The sequence below is a fragment of the Chlorocebus sabaeus genome, chromosome 17 (assembly GCF_047675955.1).
Source record: "Chlorocebus sabaeus isolate Y175 chromosome 17, mChlSab1.0.hap1, whole genome shotgun sequence".
Taxonomy (NCBI): domain Eukaryota; kingdom Metazoa; phylum Chordata; class Mammalia; order Primates; family Cercopithecidae; genus Chlorocebus; species Chlorocebus sabaeus.
The window spans coordinates 28,536,134-28,549,781 of record NC_132920.1 but is presented as its reverse complement, the minus strand read 5'-3'; the positions used below and the strand labels follow the sequence as shown (position 1 = coordinate 28,549,781).

General features: G+C 42.3%; 1 non-coding gene across 1 annotated transcript; it reads left to right on the top strand.

Annotated features, from left to right (window-relative positions):
• The first annotated feature begins 11,814 nt into the window (after positions 1-11,814).
• TRNAA-AGC (transfer RNA alanine (anticodon AGC)) lies at positions 11,815-11,886 on the top strand. The gene has a single exon. It is a non-coding gene; the product is annotated as a tRNA-Ala (tRNA).
• Positions 11,887-13,648: the final 1,762 nt, after the last annotated feature.

The following is a 13,648-nucleotide window of genomic DNA, read 5'->3' as shown; positions in this document are numbered from 1 at the left end:
TTCTGTTGATTTGAGGTGGAGAGTTCTGTAGATGTCTATTAGGCCTGCTTGGTCCAGTGCTGAGTTCAAGTCCTGGATATCGTTGTTAATATTCTGTCTCATTGATCTGTCTAATGTTGACAGTGGGGTGTTAAAGTCTCCCATTATTATTGTGTGGGAGTCTAATTCTCTTTGTAGGTCTCTAAGGACTTGCTTTATGAATCTGGGTGTTCCTGTATTGGGTGCATATATATTTAGGATAGTTAGCTCTTCTTGTTGAATTGATCCCTTTACCATTATGTAATGTCCTTCTTTGTCTCTTTTGATCTTTGTTCGTTTAAAGTCTGTTTTATCAGAGACTAGGATTGCAACCCCTGCCTCTTTTTGCTTTACATTTGCTTGGTAGATCTTCCTCTATCCCTTTATTTTGAGCCTATGTGTGTCTCTGCATGTGAGATGGGTCTCCTAAATGCAGCACACTGGTGGGTCTTGTCTCTATCCAATTTGCCAGTCTGTCTTTTAATTGGGGCATTTAGCCTATTTACATTTAAGGTTAATATTGTTATGTGTGAATTTGATCCTGTCATGACGTTAGCTGGTTATTTTGCCCGTTAGTTGATGCAGTTTCTTCTTAGCATCGATGGTCTTTACAATTTGGCATGTTTTTGCAATGGCTGGTACCAGTTGTTCCTTTCCATGTTTAGTGCTTCCTTTAGGAGCTCTTGTAAGGCAGGCATGGTGGTGACAAAAGCTCTCAGCATTTGCTTGTCTGTAAAGGATTTGATTTCTCCTTCACTTATGAAGCTTAGTTTGGCTGGATATGAAATTCTGGATTGAAAATTCTTTTCTTTAAGAATGTTGAGGCCGGGCGCGGTGGCTCAAGCCTGTAATCCCAGCACTTTGGGAGGCCGAGATGGGTGGATCACGAGGTCAGGAGATCGAGACCATCCTGGCTAACACGGTGAAACCCCATCTCTACTAAAAATACAAAAAAATTAGCCGGGCGTGGTGGCAGGCGCCTGTAGTCCCAGCTACTTGGGAGGCTGAGGCAGGAGAATGGCGTGAACCCAGGAGGCGGAGCTTGCAGTGAGCCGAGATAGTGCCACTGCACTCCAGCCTGGGTGACAGAGCAAGACTCCGCCTCAAAAAAAAAAAAAAAAAAAAAAAAAAGAATGTTGAATATTGGCCTGCACTCTCTTCTGGTTTCCAGAGTTTCTGCTGAGAGATTCGCTGTTAGTCGGATGGACTTCCCTTTGTGGGTAACCCGACCTTTCTCTCTGGCTGCCCTTAACATTTTTTCCTTCATTTCAACCTTGGTGAATCTGACAATTATGTGTCTTGGGACTGCTCTTCTCGAGGAGTATCTTTGTGGTGTTCTCTGTATTTCCTGAATTTGAATGTTGGCCTGCCTTACTAGGTTGGGGAAGTTCTCCTGGATAATATCCTGCAGAGTGTTTTCCAACTTGCTTCCATTCTCCCCGTCACTTTCAGGTATGCCAATCAAATGAAGATTTGGTCTTTTCACATAGTCCTATATTTCTTGGAGGCTTTGTTCATTTCTTTCTACTCTAAAATCTCTTCTCACTTTATTTCATTCATTTGATCTTCAATCACTGATACCCTTTCTTCCACTTGTCGAATCAGCTCCTGAAGCTTGTACATGCATCACATAGTTCTCATGCCATGATTTTCAGCTCCTTCAGGTCCTTTGAGGTCTTCTCTACACTGTTTATTCTAGTTAGCCATTTGTCTAATCTTTTTTCAAGGTTTTTAGCTTCCTTATGATGGGTTCAAACGTCCTCCTTTAGCTCAGATGAGTTTGTTATTACTGACCTTCTGAAGCCTACTTCTGTCAATTCGTCAAATTCATTCTCCATCCAGCTTTGTTTCATTGTTGGTGAGGAGCTGCGATCCTTTGGAGGAGAAGAGGCACTCAGGTATTTAGAATTTTCAGCTTTTCTGCTCTGGTTTCTTCCATCTTTGTGGTTTTATCTACCTTTGGTCTTCAATGATGGTGACCTACAGATGGGGTTTTGGTGTGGATGTCCTTTTTGTTGATGTTGATGCTATTCCTTTCTGTTTGTTAGTTTTCCTTCTAACAGTCAGGTCCCTCAGCTGCAGGTCTGTTGGAGTTTGCTGGTGGTCTACTCCAGATCCTGTTTGCCTAGGTATCACCAGTGGAGGCTACAGAACAGCAAATATGCAGAACAGCAAATATTGCTGCCTGATCCTTCCTCTGGAAGCTTCGACTTAGATGGGCACCTGACTTTATGAGGTGTCAGTCGGCCCCTACTGGGAGGTGTCTCCCAGGTAGGTTACACGGAGTCAGAGACCCACTTGAGGAGGCAGTCTGTCCATTCTCAGAGCTCCAACTCTGTGCTGAGAGAACCACTGCTCTCTTCAGAGCTGTCAGACCGGGATGTTTAAGTCTGCAGAAGTTTCTGCTGCCTTTTGTTCAGCTATGCCCTGCCCCCAGAGGTGGAGTCTACAAAGGCAGGCAGGCCTCATTGAGCTGTGGTGGGCTCCACCCAGTTTGAGCTTCCCAGCCACTTTGTTTACCTACTCAAGCCTCAGCAATGGTGCCCCCTCCCCCAGTCAGACTGCCACCTGCTGTTTGATCTTGGACTGCTGCACTAGCAGTGAGCAAGACTCCACGGGCATGGGACCCTCCAAGCCAGGCTCAGGGTATAATCTCCTGGTGTGCCGTTTGCTAAGACCATTGGAAAAGTGCGATATTAGAGCAGGAGTGTTCCGATTTTCCAGGTACAGTCTGTCACAGCTTCCCTCGGCTAGGAAAGGGAAATCTCCTGACCCCTTGCACTTCCTGGGTGAGGCAATGCCCTGCCCTGCTTCAGCTCACCCTCCATGGGCTGTATGCACTATCTAACCAGTCCCAATGAGAGGAACCAGTTACCTCGGTTGGAAATGCAGAAATCATCTGTCTTCTGCATCAATTACATTGGGAGCTGCAGACTAGAGCTGTTCCTATTTGGTCGTCTTGTTTCCACTCTATTTTATGTCTTCTAAGAGGGGATTTCTTTTTTATTTTTTTTGAGATGGAGTCTCACTCTGTCCCCGAGGCTGGAGTGCAGTGGCACAATCTGAGCTCACTGCAACCTCCGACTCCCGGGTTCAAATGATTCTTCTGCCTCAGCTTCCCCAGTAGTTGGGACTACAGGCGTGCACCCCCATGCCCAGCTAATTTTTGTGTTTTTAGTAGAGACAGAATTTCACCATGTTGGCCAGTCTGGTCTCAAACTCCTGACCTCGTGATCCACACACCTCGGTCTCCCAAAATGCTGGGATTACATGTGTGAGCCACCGCGCCCCATAATTAAGTATATTCACATTGTTATGCAACAGATCTCTGAAACACTTTCATCTTTCTACACTGAAACTCTATGCCCAACAAACACGAATTCTCCTCTCCCTTCCAGCCAGTCCTTGGCAACAACCTTTCTACCTTCTGTTTCTGTAATTTTGCCTACTTTAGATACTTCATATTAGTGGAATCATACAGTGTCTGTTCTTTTGTGACTGGCTTACTTCACTTACCATAATGTCCTCAAGATTTATCTATTATTGTAGTATGTGATAGGATTTCCTTCTTTTTTAAGGCTACATAATATCCCATTGTATGTATATACCACATTTTGTATATCCATTCATCTGTCAACTGACATTTGTTTTGCTTTTACCTCTTGGCTAGTGTGAATAATGCTGCAATTATCTCTTTAGGATCCTACTTTGAATGCTTTTGAATTCTTTTGAAACCCCCTCCAGAAGTAGGATTGCTGGATTGTATGAGAATCATAATTTTAATTTTGTGTTGGGAAAACTCTCACCAACCATTTTCCTCTAGTCTCACACCACAATAATCATCAATATAGAAGACTACTGTGGCTAAATGTGTGAAGGTTTTCCCCCATACATCAAGCAGCAGACACCAGCTAGGTGTCCTCCAATTCACTTCTGACACTATCTACCTGAAGGTAATTTCAGTTCCTGCAGATTGGGAGCTCAGTCCCCAAGACTTCCCCTTATAACCTCAGATACCAGTTGCAAGTCCGGGTCTCTGGGACTTCTTGACTGACTGGTTTCAAGTTGGGGTTCCTACAACCTCCTCTTTGGGTTCAATTAATTTGCTGGAGTGGCTCATAGAACTCAGGGAAACATTTACATTTACCAGTTTATTATAAAGGATATTATAAAGGACACAGATGAATAGACATGAAGGGCAAGGTATGGTGGAAGGGGTATGGGGCTTCCATGCCCTCTCTGGGCATGCCACCCTCCAGGAACCTCCATGGGTTCAGCTATCTGGAGGCCTTCGAACCCAGTCCTCTTGGGTTTTTATGGAAGCATTCCTTCCTCCAGGATATGAGGCTGGAGCCTCCCAGAGGAGGGTCTTAAGACCCATAATGAAAAAGATGGGGTAATATTAGAGTTCTGCCTTGGGGCAGGTGAAAGGAAGGCAGGAGAAAGATTCTGTTCCTTGAGGCCTGCCCCTGAGGCCTAACACATACAACATTATAACAAAAGACTGTAACAAGGGAGATGGAAGTTATGAACCAGTAACTGTGGATGAAAACATAAAACTTGTATATATACATGTATATATATGTATATAGACCACGAACTCCACACTGTTTTTCATAATGGCTGTACCACTTTACATTCCCACCAACAGTGCACACAGTTCCAATTTCTGCATATCCTTTCTAACACTTGTTATTTTCTGTTCTTTTCACGGGACCATCCTAACAGATGTGAGGTTATATGTCATTGTGATTTTGATTTCTATTTCTTTAATGATTAGTCATGTTGAGCATTTTTTCACATGCTTATTGGTTATTTGTGTATCTTTTTCAAGAAATGTTTATTAAAGTCTGTTGCCCATTTTTAAATCAGGATATTAGTTTTTTGTTATTGAGTTATAGAAGTTCCTTATATACGGTGGATATTAGCCCTTTATCAGTTGCAAACTTTTTCCTCCTGTTCTATAAGTTGTGTTTTCACTTTTTTGATTGTTTCCTTTGATGTGCAGAAGTTTTTAAGTTTGGCGTGGGCCCATTTGTCTATTTTTGCTTTTGTTGTCTGTGTTCTTGGTGGCCTCTCCAAGAAATCACTGTCAAATCCAATATCCTGAAGCTTTTCCTCTATGTTTTCTTCTAGGAGTTGTATAGTTTTTGGTCTTATGTTAGGTCTTTAACCCATTCTGAATTAATTTTTTTGCATATGTATGGAGATAAGGTCCACTTCTTTCTTTTGCATGTAGATATCCACTTTTTCCAATACTGTTTGTTAAAGGATCTGTCCTTTCTCCATTGTGTAGTTCTTGGCATCATTGTCAAAATTATTCATCCATATATGCAAGGATTTATTTCTGGGCTCTCTGTTCCATGAGTCCATATACCTGTCTTTATGTCAGTACTACAACCATCTTTTTTTTTTTTTTTTTTTGAGATGGAGTCTCGCTCTGTCGCTGGAGTGCAGTGGCACAATCTCGGCTCACTGCAACCTCTATCTTCCGGGTTCAAGCAATTCTCCTGCCTCACCCTCCCGCTGTAGCTGGGACTATAGGTGCGCACCACCATGCCCAACTAATCCTTTGTATTTTTAGTAGAGAGAGGGTTTTACTATGCTGGCCAGGCTGGCCTCGAACTCCTGACCTAGTGATCCACCCGCCTCAGCCTCCCAAAGTGCTGGGATTACAGGCATGAGCCACCTCACCTGGCCCCTACAACCATCTTAACATTGCTTTGTAGTATGGTTCAAAATCAGGAAGAGTGAATTCTACAGCTTTGTTCTTCTTTTTCAAGATTGTTTTGGCTATTCGGGTTCCCTGGAGATTCTATATGAGTCTTAGGATGGTTTTTTCCTGTTTCTGCAAAAAATACCATTGAGTTTTTGACAAGAGTTCCATTGAATCTGTGGGTTACGTTGGATAATAGGTACGTATTCACAGTATTAAAGTCTTCCACTCCACAAGCACAGGATGACTTTCCATTTATTTGTATCTTCCCTGATTTCTTTTAGCAATGTTTTATAGTTTTTCCTGTACGAGTCTTTTACCTCCTTGGTTCAGTTTATGCCTAAATATTTTATTCTTTTTGGTGCTATAGTAAATGAGATTGTTTACTTAATTTTCTTTTCAGGTTGGTCATTGTAGTTTGTAGAAATGCAACTGATTTTTGTGTGTTCATTTTATACCTTGCTACTTTCCTAAAGTTGTTTATTAGTTGTAATAGCTTTTTTGTGTGATGTGATCATGCCATCTGTAAACAGATAATTTTAGTATTCTTTTCCAATTTGGATGACTTTTGTTTCCTTTTTTCTTCTTCCTTTTCTTTTCTTTCAAGACAGGGTCTGGCTCTGTCACCCATGCTGAAGTGCAATGGTGTGATCTCAGCTCACTGCAACCTCCGCCTCCCGGGTTCTTGCCTCAGCCTCCCAAGTAGTTGGGATTACAGGCGTATGCCATCGTGTCTGGCTAGTTTTTGTGGTGATGGGGTTTCACCATGTTGCCTAGGCTGATCTTGAACACTTGGGCTTAAGCAGTGCACCCTCTCAGCTTCCCGAAGTGCTGGAATTACAGGCGGTAGCCACCGCAATGGGGCTCTTTTTCTTGTCTGATTGCTCTGAGTAGGACTTCTAGTGCTATGCTGAACAGTAGTGGTGAGAGTAAGCTTCCTTGCCTTGTTCTAGATCTTAGAGGAAAAACTTAAGGCCACTGAATATATTACCTGTGGGCTTTTCATGTATGGCTTTTATTAAGTTGAGGTAGTTTCATTCTATTCCTAGTTTGCTGAATGCTTTTTTCATAAAAGTGTGTTGAATTTTGTTGAATGCTTTCTCTATGTCAGTTGAGATGATCATGTGATTATTGCCCTTCATTTTGTTAACATGCAGTATTGTGTATCCCTGGATATTTCACTCCCAGGAGTGCTAATCCTCTGACATTACCCTTCATGGTGATGCAGTTTTCGGTATGCCCCCAGTTACCCTGGGATGACAGTGGTGCTGGCAACATTCTTTTTCACTCTTTTTCTGACCACACCCTACTGTTATGTTTCAGTTATTGCTGACCAGTTTTTGCATTGTTTTCAACAATGCCCTGAGTTATAAATTCCTCTATGAACAAATCCAACCAAAATGTAGCTCCTTAAATGGAATAGTTTCTGATGTAAGTATTTGATATTTGTCCCGACCCCAAAAGAGTTCCTCCTAACTGTCTTATCTCCTGATGCTCTCCTGCATAATAGCCAGACTGCAGTTTAAGATCCATCTTTCTTAGATTCACAAATTTCCTCCCAATTACCTTTCATCAGAATCTCCACCATTCTTGAGAATGCCCTTAGCTTTCAACTTCTCTATTCTCTGTTACAAATTAAATTAATTATTTTGGGAAGGATTGGAAGCTATCTAATTTTCGGCTCACTTCTTCTTTTTTGTTTTTTTTGAGATGGAGTCTTGCTCTGTCGCTCAGGCTGGGGTGTAGTGGCGCAATCTCAGCTCACTGCAACCTCCACCTCCTGGGTTCAAGCGATTCTCCTGCCTCAGCCTCCATAGTAGCTGGGATTACAGGCACACACCACCATGCCCAGCTTTTTTTTTTTTTTTTGTATTTTTAGTAGAGATGGGTTTTCGCCATGTTGGCCAGGCTGGTCTCAAACTCGTGACCTCAGGTGATCCGCCCATCTTGGTCTCCCAAAGTGCTGGTATTATAGACATGAGCCACCATGCCTGGCTGGCTCACTTATTTCTATAGGAACAATCTCTGAGCTAGGACTCTGGAGCTAGAGGTGGGAACAATTGCATGCTTCTGTTTGTGAAAGAAATGTTCTAGATGCTGAACACTCAGTGGACAGAGTGCAGTAGTCTGAAATCCTCTTGGCTTGTATTTCCTGTTTTGAAGCCACTGCCTCACATGCTGCAGTAAGAGCTATTGGCACCTCAGTATTCTCTGTGTGCCATGCTCAAGGTAGAGTATTAACTATCTAAGGATGGAGGAAAAGTTTCTTCTCTGCCCACTGAAATTTGCTGAAAATGAAGTGACAAAGGCAGATTAATAAAAGAAAAAGACACACAGCATTTATTTAACATACATAAGCATGGGGTAATTGCAGGAGAGTGATTGCCCAGTGTCCCAGTGAAGTTCAGATGCATATACACCCTTCTTCATAGGGGAAGGGGAGATTGAAGCTGATCATTTTGTATTCCTTTTACAGTGACATTATATTGATGTACCATAGTTTTCTCAAATTGACCCTTTTGTCAGACATTTGGCATTTGGATTGTTTCCTTCTTTTTTTTTTTTTTTTTTTTTTTTTTGAGAGGGAGTCTCACTCTGTCTCCCAGGCTAGAGTGCAGCGGAGTGATCTTGGCTCACTGCAACCTTCCCCTCCCAGGTTCAAGTGATTCTCCTGCCTCAGCCTCCCGAATAGCTGGGACTACAGGCACCCACCACCACGCCCGGCTAATTTTTTGTACTTTTAGTAGAGACAGGGTTTTTCATCGTGTTAGCCAGGGTGGTCTCGATCTCCTGACCTTGTGATCCACCTGCCTCAGCCTCCCAAAGTGCTGGGACTACAGGCGTGAGCCACCGCACCTGGCCTGGATTGTTTCCTTCTTTTGCTTTACAAACAGAGTTGTGATGAATAGTCATGCATCTATTTTCCTTCTTATTTATTTATTTAGTTATTATTTGAGATGGAGTCTTGCTCTGTCGCCCAGGCTGGAGTGCTATGGTGTGATACTGGCTTACTGCACCCTCTGCCTCCTGGATTCAAGCAATTCTCCTGCCTCAGCCTCTTGAGGAGCTGAAATTACAAGCGCCCGCCATCACACCTGACTACTTTTTGTATTTTTAGTAGAGACAGGGTTTCACCATGTTGGCCAGGCTGGTCTCAAACTTTTGGCCTCAAGTGATTTGCCAGCCTCAGCCTTCCAAAGGGTTGAGATTACAGGAGTAAGCCACTGTGCCTGGCCCTTTTAATTTTGATAGTATATATTAGGGATAGCTTTGTAGAAGTGAATTTGTGGGTTAAAGGGTAAATAATTATACCCTTTTTCTAGATACTGCAAATTTTCTGCCCTTGGAATTATACCATTTTCCATTCCCACCAGTACTCTATGAAAAGACTAATTTCTTGGCAACCTTGACAACAAAGTATGCTATTCAATCTAATTTAGTATGTATTTCACTTACTATGAGTAAGGTCAGTGTATTTGGGGTATCCATCACTTTGAGTATTTATCATTTCTGTGTGTTGGTTTCAGGTTCTCTCTTCTAGCTACTTTGAAATACACAATACATTGTTGCTAACTACAGTCACCCTACTCTACTATCAACATTAGAGGCTGGCTGTGGTGGCAGGCACCTCGAATCCCAGCTACTCGGGAGGCTGAGGCAGAAGAATCACTTGAACCTGGGAGGTAGAGGTTGCAGTGAGCTGGGATGGTGCCACTGCACTCCAGCCTGGGCAAGAGAGCCAGACTCCAACTCAAAAAAAAAAAAGAACCTATGCCTTCTATCTAATTATATGTTTGTACCCATTGACCAACCTCTCTTTGTACGCAGCTCCAACGCACACACCCTTCCCTGACCCTGGTGTCTATGATTCTACTCTCTACCTCCATGAGATCAACATTTTTAACTCCCACATATGACTGAAAAGATGTGAAATTTGTCTTTCTGTTTCTCACTTACTTTACTTAACATAATGACCTCCAGTTCCAATTACAATGGATTATATTAATATCTTTCCTAATAATTAGTGATCTTTACATGCCTGGAATAAACCCCACTTGGACATCTGTATTATTGTTTTAAATGTGCTGTTGGATTGTTTACTATTAATTTTATTTCAGATTTAGGCATTACATTTCATATATTTCATATGTGAAATTGACCTGTAGTTTGCATTTTTAGTGCAAACTGAAATGTTTGTGATCAATGTTATACTAACTTTATAAAATGCTGGTTTCTATGCTTCGAATAATTTAAGTAGCATCATGATTTTTTGATATTTGACAGTTTGGAAGAATTTCTTTATGGAAGTATTTGAGCTTGGTGCCCTTTTTATTGAGTATGCCTGTTAAACTATTTTTCTTAACTGGTCTGTTTAGACTTTCTGTCTCTACAAGGGTTAATTTGAGTATGCTACATTTATCTACAAAATCCACCAAGTTTGCCAGTTATTTGCTGGTTGTGTTATATTATCTCTGATGATTTCAAAAAAAGTCTTCTGTGTTGATGATTATTTCCTTCAGTTAGTTCTAATTTTGTGTATTTGCACTTATTTTCTCTTTGTTGGCTAGAGGTTTGTCTATTTTGTTGACTTTCAAATATCCAGCTTTTTTGTATCTTTATTAGTTCTACTTTGTTTCTAACTCATTCTGAGTTTGTCCTTATAACCCTTCCTTCCTCATGCTTTTATTTTATTTTGTTGTTCATTTAATAGCATCTTGAGCTGTGTTTGATTCATTTGTTGTTTTTCGTTGTTATCGATATAGGTATGTGAGGGACTAAATTTCCTTCTGGTAAATGCTTTAGCTCTATCTCACAGATTCTATGTCACATTTGCACTTTTGTCCTTTTCAAAAAATTGTGTAATTAAAATTTGTATTTCCTTCTTGACTCAAGTTGTATTATAGCATGCTTTAACATTTTCAGGTAGAAGAGACTTTTATTTTTTATTTTATCAATTTCTAGTTTTATTGCATGATGGTCAGAGAATGATGTTTGTGTAACTAATATGCTTTGGAACTTACGGAGGTTTTCTTCTGTGGTCCATTTTCATGTATGTTTCACAGGTACTACAAAAGAATGTGGTGCGGAGACAGAGGTATACTGGACCCAAACTCTCTCACCACACTCCTCCCCGTTCCTTGATTATTTCCGGTAGTGCCCCTGAATCCACATTTTTATGAAAAAACCCACTTTATTCTTCTTGTATGCGACCCTTTGCAAACTTTTTTATTTTTTTATAAAGTATTCAAGTGTGATTGACGTCCCTTTAATCTCAGTTGGGCTGATAATAGGATTGGATATTTCTATTATTCATCACATCCCCTTATCTTGTCTTTCTGCCCATTTAAGCTACTCTCCAAATATTGGCTGAGACCCTGTGGTTTCGTTGGGCTGGGAGGCAGAAATCCAGAGCTCAGAGGATGAGGTTAGTGAGCCAGACCCGGCACACGGAGGGCTTGATGAATCGTTCATGTTCGTGTTGAATGTATACCGCCCTCCTATCTTTTTCTGCCGAATCGGGACCGGACCAGGAGCAGATTCTGCCCGAAAGGGGGCGCGATCTGGCGCGTGCTCCTCTTCCTAGCGCCCAAGTCCGCGCCTTGCTGGGCTTAGCACTCCGGCCGCCGGCGGGACTGACGCTCCGGTCCAAAGCAGTGGCTGCACCGACACGAACCTGTCTGCTTTTGTCCACCTGTCTTCCCTCGCCATCTGCATCTAATATGGTTTCTAAATGCCTCGCTTTGTACTTTGTGACTTTCTCGCAGCCCTTTAAAGCAGCGGAGAAAGAAAGGAGACAGTCAAGACTCGGGAGAAAATGTTTCATCCCTGGTTCTTCTAATGGTGGCCGGGAAGTGACTCCGGACTGACGAGCAGAAAAATCCCAGGACCATCAATAGAGGCCTTCGGTGTAGAATGCGATTTGCTCAGCTATCAGCAAACAGGGACACAAAACCTAAATTTAAGATATAAGAAATAGCTAAATAAAGTAGACTTTGGCTTATTATAACTAATTGTTCTGAAACGTAGCAAAATGGTCAGATTCTGTCTTGAATATATTCTCGAGAGAGTGGTTTCAATAAGGGGGTGTAGCTCAGTGGTAGAGCGCGTGCTTAGCATGCACGAGGCCCCGGGTTCAATCCCCGGCACCTCCAGTTTTTTTTGTGTTTAAATTATTTTCCGTTGCTTTACTTTCTTTTCCTTGTTAAACAGAAAGCAAACCTATTTCACAAAGGTTTCGCCATTAATATTAGTGCTGTTCCATTTCTACTCCTCAGCCTTGACACGACTCACGGGGGCTGCCCAAGCAAAAGGTGGAAAAGATGGAGCTGGAAGACAAAGACGGCTCCCGATTCCAAAACTTCAATGGCGTCGCCAAATTGACGAGCTCATTAACCTTTGGGGTATTATTACTTTGCAGTATTATTATTTAAAAAGTAGGAAATAAAAGATAAATGTAGAAATATTTAATAAAAGTAAAACGTAAGCTCTCAGACAATTTCCTTTCTTTTCTGGTCCTTGTAGCCATGATCCATTGCAGGCTGAGTACTGAGAAACGCAGAGCCTTCCAAACTGGGAAATTGAGAGTTATTTTCATCAGGGAATGTAGAGGCGTCACACTTCTGCCGAAATAGCTCCATTGGGAAGCATGCTCTGCTGAAGATCTCAAAGTTTACGCATTGATTTCCAGTTTTATTCTGTCTTTACTCCTGCCGGATAATTTGACTTCCCTTAGATGACGTTACAGAAGTAATTTTACCTAAGACAGGGGCGCCCTCTATCGTAAAGATATTTTTCAGACTCTTGGTCCACACAAGAGCTTGTTAGAAGAGCGAAATCTCAGCTTCACCTCAGACGTATTGAACCAGAAGCAGCAGTTTAACAGGATCCACAAGAGATTCTTTTGCATATTTAAGCAGCATTATGACGTGCTTTGACGTGGAGTAAGGGTGTATGGTATAAATACACAGCTGTATTTTTTTCCCCAATTTTCTACTCTAACATAGGAAACAATTGCAAAAAAAAATCTATTTCTTTTTTTGCCGCCACCGCGCCCGGCTAGTTTTTTGTATTTTTTTAGTAGAGACGGGGTTTCACCGTGTTAGCCAGGATGGTCTCGATCTCCTGACCTCGTGATCCGCCCGTCTCGGCCTCCCAAAGTGCTGGGATTACAGGCTTGAGCCACCGCGCCCGGCCCAAAAAAATCTATTTCTATTGCTGTATCATTTTTGTGTTCTTATCATTGACTCTGTTCCCTCTCTCTCTGGTAATATTGTATTTATTAATATTTTTTGAATCACTATTCATGATTGAATATGATGTAAAGTTTTCATTTTCTTTTTTCTTTTTCTTTTTTTTTTTTTGAGACAGAATCTCACTCTGTCGTCCAGGTTGGAGTGCCGTGGCGCGCTCTCGGCTCACTGCAACCTCCGCCTCCCCGATTCAAGTGATTCTCCTGCCTCAGCATTCCCGAGTAACTGGGACAACAGGCGCCCGGCTAATTTTTTATATTTTTAGTAGGGACGGGGTTTCACCATATTGGCCAGGTTGGTCTCGAACTCCTGACCTCATGATCTGCTTGTCTCACAAAGTGCTGGGATTACAGGCATGAGCCACCACACCTGGCCTTCATTATCTTTTTAATAAAAATTTATCGGCCGGGCGCGGTGGCTCAAGCCTGTAATCCCAGCACTTTAGGAGGCCGAGACGGGTGGATCACGAGGTCAGGAGATCGAGACCATCCTGGCTAACACGGTGAAACCCCGTCTCTACTAAAAAATACAAAAAACTCGCCGGGCAAGGTGGCGGGCGCCTGTAGTCTCAGCTACTCGGGAGGCTGAGGCAGGAGAATGGCGTGAACCCGGGAGGTGGAGCTTGCAATGAGCTGAGATCCTGCCACTGCACTCCAGCCTGGGT